Source organism: Empidonax traillii, unplaced genomic scaffold (genome assembly GCF_003031625.1).
Source record: "Empidonax traillii isolate 1590-97213 ecotype Southwest subspecies unplaced genomic scaffold, ASM303162v1 scaffold360:size843394, whole genome shotgun sequence".
Lineage (NCBI taxonomy): Eukaryota > Metazoa > Chordata > Aves > Passeriformes > Tyrannidae > Empidonax > Empidonax traillii.
Window position 1 is genome coordinate 805,522 of NW_020955553.1, and position 8,820 is coordinate 814,341.

Below are 8,820 nucleotides of genomic sequence, written 5' to 3' on the forward strand. Positions count from 1 at the left end.
GATCTGCCTTTGAGGAGAAGCTTTCCTTCACAGGCAGCAAGCATGAAGGTAAGCACCAAGATATTTTTTCCATGTCTGGGCAGAAGACCCCACCTATCCGTCAGGCACCAATACTTCCCAACTCATGTGATGGCAGGAATGGGAGACATGTGATGAGAACCTGAAATACTCCAGGGAAGAAAAGATGTGTGCAAGGACCTACATATCCCTGAATAAGCATCCACTCAATAAAATGCATGCCATGGACCAGGTCTTGCTCAAAGGCAAGTTTCCAGCTGAAAGGTATGTAAGCATGCTGAGAGCATTTTAACTAGAAAAAAACCCAGATAACAGAGTTAAAATAATCCGTCTGCAGCTGTAAGTTTTCTTTTCTTTATGCACAGCTGCCTCTAAATAAGGAGATTGTAATGCTGATCTATGGGTTCCTGAATAAATTCATTCCTTACTTTATCTTCAAGTCTGTCTGGTAGCAGGAGTGATTTAAGGATAACTGGCAAACCACCATCATTCCATTCTCAAATAAGGCACAATTCAGTAAGGGGGGGAGGACATGTTGGACCATTCTCTTAGAAAAGACATAAAGCCAGAGATACCCAGATGTTTCTCCATGAGCTATGTGGGACATTTTGAAAGTTTATAATGAAGTCTTCTTGGGACACAGTCCTTTATCTCTGGAAAGCTGGAAAAGCGCCTTTGCAAGGAGTCTCCAGCAAGTTCATGGTGCTAGGGTTGGCTGAATCTCATGAGCTTTGTGATGTAGGTGGGGCCGCTGCAGGTCCATGTTCATGGGTATAGCCTGTAGTGAGGATGAGCATACATTCCCAGCAGGCAAACACACACATACATACAGTATGCATTTCTGATTACATGGATCAGCACAGAGAGGAATCAGTGCCACCAGCACCGCCAGCATTGACACAAACATGAACAGCACAGACAGCCCCATCTTGTTGCCCCTCTCTGGGGAATCAGGATTAAAGCCTGTTACTGGGATATACACCCAGTGTATGTCATTTCAGGACATACTTCATACATAGTTCAGGAGATGGTCATAGACACTTTGTCCTCTAGTTGGCACCTTGCTCCCACTCTCCTCCACCTACTGGCACTTGGACCTACAAACTTCAGAGGTTTGTGGTCCCACTCTGGGTGCTGGTACTCCCTAATCCTACTAGTCTGGTTTGAAGCTTGTTAGCAGTCACACTCAATGACTCAGGACAGAGAATGACATGCTCAGAGAAGATAGGTAGAAATAGGATTTAGTGAAAATACAGGATAAATGGTGGTGTAGAAGCATAGGACTCCATCAAGCAAGTGTACACTCAATTGGTCCCTTTTATCTTCTTTCCCCCTCTATTTCCTCTTGTTTATTATCACCCCAGTTCATCTTGATGCCTTCATTTTTCCATCTCCAGTCTTTCCCATCAACATCCCTTGTGGAGACCCACACATTCCCAAGTTCCCCTGAAAACCTCCTGTAAGACATTTTATACAAGACTCAGATTCTCCTTCCTGTGCATACTGTGCTAAGTTCTGCATTCTGTTATGTATTATCTCCCTTTCCTCTTTGTGACTCTCCTACACATTGGGCTGCTCCCTCACTAGGAGTGATTCTTTTCCCTTGATGGTTGTAGGGACTTGCTGATTCAGTGGGCCCTGTTTTCACTGCTCAAGTCACTAGGCTACTTCCATCTGTCACTAACCCTTGCTGGGTTTACTGCTTACTACTTGCTCACTTGCCCTTTAGACACATAATTTAACACAGGGAACCCAATGTAACTCTTTGTGGGGCTAGTAAAAGTAAAGGCCAAGCAGAGATTTCCATAGGGAGCCATGCTGTCCTGGCACTCCTTTCTGCACAGAGGATGTCTAAACAAAGTAAAAATACTTCTTTAGCACAGAGGAATAGGTGGATCTCCAGTTCTCCATGCATATGGCAGACTAAGTTTCCATGCAGTCTTGATGGCTTCCATCTTGGAGTGTCTAACTTGAAATTCATGAAAGAAACATGACTTCTAGAGTTTTCAAATGCTGATGAAAGTCAGTCCTCAGAAAGCTACATTTTCCTACAAAACAGAGTTTATCCCCTCCCCTGAAAGCACAAGTGTCATGTTTATCCTCAGCATCTCTGCCTCACATACTCCTGGAACTGAAATGATCCTAGTTGCCATAATTTAATTAAACTATCAGTTTGAAATGTCTGAGTGTTGTATTGAGACTGTGTGGAAAATATGAGCACAGACAATTGTGTTAGCTAGGAATAACCAGACAGCTTGCAGTGTAAGACAAGAAGACATGATGTTAAATGCAATCCAGGCTGACAAATCCTGAGGCTATGGGATTAGGCTGGTCCTGTTGAGGACTGCTGAAGAACTGAGACCGTAAATGTTTATTTTAAAAAGGGCATCCAAGGGTGTGTTTCAGATCATTTGTTACTCTTTACTGCGATTGTGTGTATTTCATTAATATGCACTATTGTTATTAGCCCAGCCAGTGCCTGACACTGCTTGAACAAAGCTATTTGTAAGAGGGACAGTGCAAGAGCTGGACTTACTGTTGGCAATATCTAGATCATGGAGATATTTAGAGACTACTCAGATACACAGTTATGAAGGCTTTGGCCCCTTTTCCTTATACTCAGATGTCTTATTTCTTTACTGACATTATGTTCATTATCACTCAAACTGAAGCACTGTCCTGTGAGAAAGAGGAGAGCTGTAAGGGAGCATCATGGCAGTTGCACAACACCCTCCATTTCTGAAAAAGCTACCGTGTTTATCAATCCACTGTATCCTGTGTGGAGGGCTATGCTGTGTGGTTTGAGCTTTCCACTGTGCTTTAGCAGCAGTGAAATCTGTGACAGGGCTGTAGTTATAGCTTTCTGCTCCATCCTTCTGGCCATTTCATCCCTACTGAGTGGTTTCCCCATCCTCAGCCCCTCGTAGCAACTCCTGCCCAGTGAGGTGGGTGACACATCAGATCTGATATTTGGAGGGGCACAGCTGGAGGTGGGCAGAAAGCAGGACCACTGTGTTTGCTTATCCTTTATCAGTATACTTTGAATAAAAGACCATAATGCTTGTTCATGTTATTGACATGCACTAAAAAGAGCCTCTGACAAGAGACTGGAAAGTCATGGCAGTTAATTAGCAAAAAAAAACACAAACAAACCACATTAAAAGGCATATTATCTTTAAGGTAGCAAAGTGTGAAAACTCTTTGTTTTTAAGGCTGATAAGTTGTGTGATGTTCATTCTAAGGCAAGATCATAAAGCAGGGTTGCTTAATGCAATCATTAAGAAGTAAAAATCTTGATTTTCCAGCTATTCTGAAGATGTTATTTTTAGAGTGTGTGTTCCTGTTAAATGCATCTGTGTTGCTTCTAAACCAAAAGGATATGAAAGGAAACAAATGTGAGACTCGTTTCACATCAGCAGCTTGGCTGATAGTGCTTTCACAGTGGGAGCCTGCTCTCTGGGCTTTCTCAGAAATGGAAAGCAAAATTCAGTTCAGCCTAAACACAACCCAGATTATTAAGACTGACTTTGGACCAGGCCCAGAGTAAAACAGAGCATGGCTCTCATGATCCCAAATAAAACCTCTGCCTTTCCTGCAACTTGCTCACCAGCCCTTGGGACAGTCACAAGGACTGCCATGGGTTTGCAAGCTCTCCTGTCGAGTTTGTGGGCTCAGGGGTCACCCTGTTACCTCGTGCTGCTGCATCAGCTGCCAGTTACCTTCTGCCCCTCGCAGCAGTGTTTGCCCAGTCTGGCTCTGGGGAGGGGACACCTGAGCGTGGCTCTGCAACATCGTCCTGCCCCAGAGCCTTCCACTTTCCCTGGCCCTCCAGGAGTGCTGGCTCCCGCTGGGTCATGGACTGCCTTTCTCTGCAGGAGCACCTGCTGCTCCATTTCAGCTGCCTGACAGGCCCTGTGGCCAAGGGCCCCATGGGCTGCCCTCTTTAGAAATCATAACAAGAAGAAAAATGTCGCATTAAAAATAATCTAGGCATTAGATTATGAGCTGCTATGGGGAAGTAAAACCCAACCAAACAACAAAAACAACAAAACCCCCCTTAAACCCCAACAAATGCCACAATATCCTAATTATCTCTGTCTAAACTCTTTTTCCAGGGGAAACAGCCTTTTCATCTTCTTCCCCTTCCAGGATGTTGAGTGACTTTTGGACATGTTCCAAACTCCCCTGAAGCCAGTGAAAAGTTTCTAAGGTCTCTGAATCAAGCCCTGAATGCAGGAGGGTAAAAAGTGTGAGTATCCTGCCTTGCATTCTAAGTGAAAACATACACATCCTGCAAATGCCACACATTAGTGCTCGGTAAGTAGTCCTTTCCTTTTCCCTGTTTCTCCAGCATGTGAAAAGGTCTCTTTGATGATACAGTAGACAAACCCCTTGTCAGAATGGGGGACAGGTCTGGCTCCTTTCTAGCAATGAAATCACCATTAACGATGGAGTTGTACATCACAAGAGTGGTCCTTCTCCTGGTCCTTGACTGCTGACTTTCGCAGACCCTACTTTGCAGATAGCTGAGGTGAAGGCTAAAGACTAACCAGTGACTTTATAAGCTCTGGTACAGTTTGTGCCAGGCGCAGCTCAGGACAAGGTTTGCCAAAGCCTCTCATGAGGCTCTGTCAGATGGGCATTGAATCTTGTAGCAAGAAGCACACGCTCCTCTCCTCACTTATACCATCTCCTAATGAAAGTGAACATCATGTAGATGTAAAGATAACCCCACATCAAGCCACTACTTTTCACAGCTTGATTATTCCAGAAGTGATGCCTCAGGCAAGTTTCAAAATTTAAATTGCTGATACTCTTCACATTTTCCCAAAGTGGTTTTTTAATTATGTATTTTTTCTAAGCTGTTATAGTGTCCTGAGAAATTCAGATTCTTTGTGGCTTCCTCTAAGTTTTACTCCTCCTGACCATGAGGCTCACTGAACACCACAGAGTCACAGAAAATCAGAAGCCTTTGCCCCTGGGCAAGACCAGCTACAGGCGTACAATTTCTGACAGATGTCCTGACAAAATGTTATCTTGCTCTTATTCAACAGCCTTCCTGAAGCATTTCAGCATCGTTTATTCATGCCTGACTTAAGCCTTTGACTCAGTCCTTTAATAAAAGCTCATCAGTCCTGCTGTGGTCAGGTAGGGGTACACATGTCATGGGCAGGTTAGATTAGAAAATATGAACACCCTGCTATCTGCATTTCTGTAGTGTACCCAACTAATTTGCAATAAAAGTCTTCTAAGGTTCTACTCTCAAACAGTGGTGTGATAAAGGTCAAAGGGGTGAAGAACATCTGGCCAGATGTGTTGTATGTGCTCAGAGAGAGTGAACAGTGATGGCACCGTAGTGGGGGCATACAAGGATACTTCTGGATCTGGTGCAGATATTGTGGGAAATGGTCTGTTTCTCCATAGTACCATATCACAAGAATCTTCCACTCCAAGCAGTGTCCTTGGCTTTGTTTAGGATCACTGCTGTGAATTCAAAGCAAGGATCTTGGTTTGGATTATCTGAGAGGGTTTGTTTTTTTTCAATTCTTATTTCATTATTTACACTGTACATGCTTTCATAGCCCACACAGGCTGTGAAGTGGAATGTAAGAATATGCAAAGCTGTTTTTATTTTCTTTAATATGCAGACATTTTCAGAGGTCACAAGGTACAGAACAGTAAACAATCAGGTAAGGCTATGGGGCAGTGAGCCCGCTGCAGGCAGCCCATCCCACATCAACTAATTATTGTTATTGTTATTATTGCTATGGTTATTGCTATTATTATCCCAGCTGCTAACAATGTTAATAAATATATCAACCAGTTTAGGTTGGCTTCTGTCAGTGCCTCTCTTTTAAGTGAAGCAAGGTCTTTGCTGAAACTGCTTCCTGCTGCAAACAGTTATTCTGAACCACTTCTTCCATCATGCTCACAACAGACACTTTCCAGATACTTTAGCTCACTAGACACTCCTTGGAAATGTCAGATGTGTCTTTTGTGAAGAGGTCCTGTTTTTAACAATATAATAGTATTTCAAGCAAATAGTTGGTGATTCTTCAGGTTTTGCCAGTGGGTCCTGGCATCTCTGGAAGAAAAGGAGAGTTATGGGCAGTGCTGGTGTGGAAGAGGGGATATCAGTCATGTGAAAAATATAACTTGTGGTTTTAGTGACGCATGAATTATAATCACTGGAGGTAGTAAGGTGCATTCCAGTCACTGTGACAAAGACAAAAGGCGAACATTTGTCTTACTTATCATTTACAGGAATCTGATGTTCAACTGTGCAATGCTGCCATGGGTAGAAAAATATATTTCAGAAAAGTGCTGTAACATTAGCTGTCCCCCAAAACATTCACTCAGTCATTTTTGCACAGATGAATGCTGACATGACAGAAGAACTGTTGTACAGATGTGAGAGGAGTGCAGGGCTCTTGAGAATGACTCCCTGTGCTCCCCAGGTAAGTCATGTTATACCTCAGAGCCTCTATGGAACAGGGACATGTACAGCTGCCCAAAAAGACTTCCTCAGCCATCCTCCTCCATCCAGGGCAAAACTCCAGATGGGTACAAGTCCTCTTCTTCCTACCCTTCCTTTCAGCCTTTCTCCCCTCCCTCTCTCTTCAGTCCAGATTACAGTCTGATCAGTTTTAACATGTCACCTGTCAGGCATCTTTTAGCTTACTGTTATCAGATGGCTTAGAAAATTATTGTCTGGTCCTGGTCTTGGCTGCTCATTCTTACCCACAAACTACCTCTACTACTAGGCTGAAATAAAGTGTCTTTTTAAAAATTTTTTTCTGGTTTTTGGTTTTGCTTTTTCTTTCATCCAGATTAGTTGCTAGATGTGACATGACAGTAGCGGCAGAGACATGGGAACAGGAAAACAGGAGCCCTGGAATACATCCCTGGAAGTGTTCAAGGCCAGGCTGGATGGGTCTTTGAGCAACCTGGTCTAGTGGAAAGTATCCCTGCCTGTGGTAGGGGAGCTGTAATTGGATGATGTTCAAGGTCCCTTCCAAACCAAACCATTCTGTGATTCTACAAACTTAAGAAGGGTCCTGCTGCATGGCTGTCACATGTGGAAAACTTTGCACTGGTCAGCAATGGGCTGACAGGAGCTCTTTGCCCACTCCCAGTCTCCTAAGTGAAACAGAGGGAGTGTCTGGTTTCAGCTTGAGGGAATTCCTGAAGTGTCAGACTCCCAGGTGAATTTTTCAGTGCAAGTTTAGTTGTGTAATGCAGCCTTTTTTTTCCCTGGGATGTAAAGCCAGATGTACATATATACAAAAGGGAAGGTACCATCTGAGGGCATGCAGATGCTGCAGCTTACATATCTGCATCAAATGAGTCACCTCAGGCACCATGTACCATGTACAGAACCCTAATACCATTCAGCTTATCTGAAAGTATGAGGATATTCTCACTTTTTTAAACATCCTCACTATTTTAGACAGTAAGTACTGCTAAAACAAAAGACAAAACCCTCCTGATACCAGCTATAAAGACTATGTCAGAAAAAAGAGTTGCTCCAAGTCAACCTTCATTTGGAAATCAACCCTGGTGGTGTTCTGAGTTAGCAGAGGTTGTCTTCAGAGCTGGATTCAGAGAGGGAAAGGACAAGAGAGCCCACTTATGATCCACAGATACCTTTTTGTAGTTTTGCCCTTTCACCACTCAGTGCTTCTCACCCGGCTGTCGCAGCACAACACCAAAGAAACTACGACACTGACTCCTGAAATGAAGTTAAACCTTGCACATCCTGGGCTGAGCTGACATGGGCTTGTAGCAGAAGGTTTTAAAGCAGAGCTGCTTAAAACCTGCTAGTGGATGACAGGTTATTTGCATGTCAGAAAACACTCCCGATGGAAACAAGCAAGCATAAACACCTACCCTTTATAAGCCTGCTTTCATGCTCAAAGAAACCTGATGCTCAGCCATGTGGAGAAATCATTTCTTTCCTCTCCATAGCAGCAAGTTCACTGAAATGGAAAGTAGCTCTTATAGCTGAGTGCTCCAACTGGAATTATTAAGTGTTTTTTAATAGCTGGCAAAATGATGCATTCACTTTATCTGTTATCATGTAAATACTTTGTACTTAATATGCTAAACCATCTTATGCAACATTAGTTTGGATTAGACACATACTTTAAAATTACTCTTAATAAAAATATTTAAGTCAGAAAGGGGATTTAAATATTATTTTCTATCACTTTAGTTCCTTTGTATAAAGGAGAATGCAATTCTTTATGATTAAATGATTTAAAGCATCCAGCTTAAACTGAATTATCCAAGAACTTTTGTGTTGCCATTAATAGCCCACTCTTAATTTGAAATACAGAAGAAAAATAGTAATCAAAACCTGAATTTCCAAGCATTTTCAAATTTAAACCTATCTCTCTTATTTATATTAAAACATGTGATTTATATGCTAATTTAACAAACTCTTAAAATAAGATACTAAAAGCAGAAGTTATGAAACATACCATTTACCTGAGTTGCCTTGAGGAGTCCTATATCACACACTTGCCTGGACTCAGCCTTTAAAACTGAGTTAATTGGGATTTAACAGGAAAACACTGCCACAAGCTTATCAGACTGGCAGCCATGGCTCTCTGCAAGGATGTCCTCCTTTTGTGTCCTCATCACTGCTGTCCCTGCTGGCACTGTTCAGCTCTGCTCCTGCCTGCAAAGGCACCTCATTTCCCAGAGCTTAAAATGGGCTGTTAGTGTTAGCCACCTACTGTTGATGGCTAGTCTGTCCTCACAAATCTCTCTCCTGTACAACAGCAAACCCTCTGTTTG

The 8,820-nt window shown here is 42.8% G+C and overlaps 1 protein-coding gene across 2 annotated transcripts in view; it reads right to left on the reverse strand.

Moving 5' to 3' along the window:
• The window catches only part of FHL2 (four and a half LIM domains 2), a 63,046-nt gene extending 54,461 nt beyond the window's left edge, over positions 1–8,585 (reverse strand). The window contains exon 1 of one of the 2 annotated variants that reach the window (XM_027892590.1): positions 8,509–8,585. The gene's annotated coding sequence lies outside the window, so the exon portion shown is untranslated. Of the gene's footprint in view, positions 1–6,173; positions 6,245–8,508 lie in introns of those variants that run through there. The other variant, XM_027892589.1, reaches the window with a different exon arrangement.
• Between the last annotated feature and the right edge of the window lie 235 nt (positions 8,586–8,820).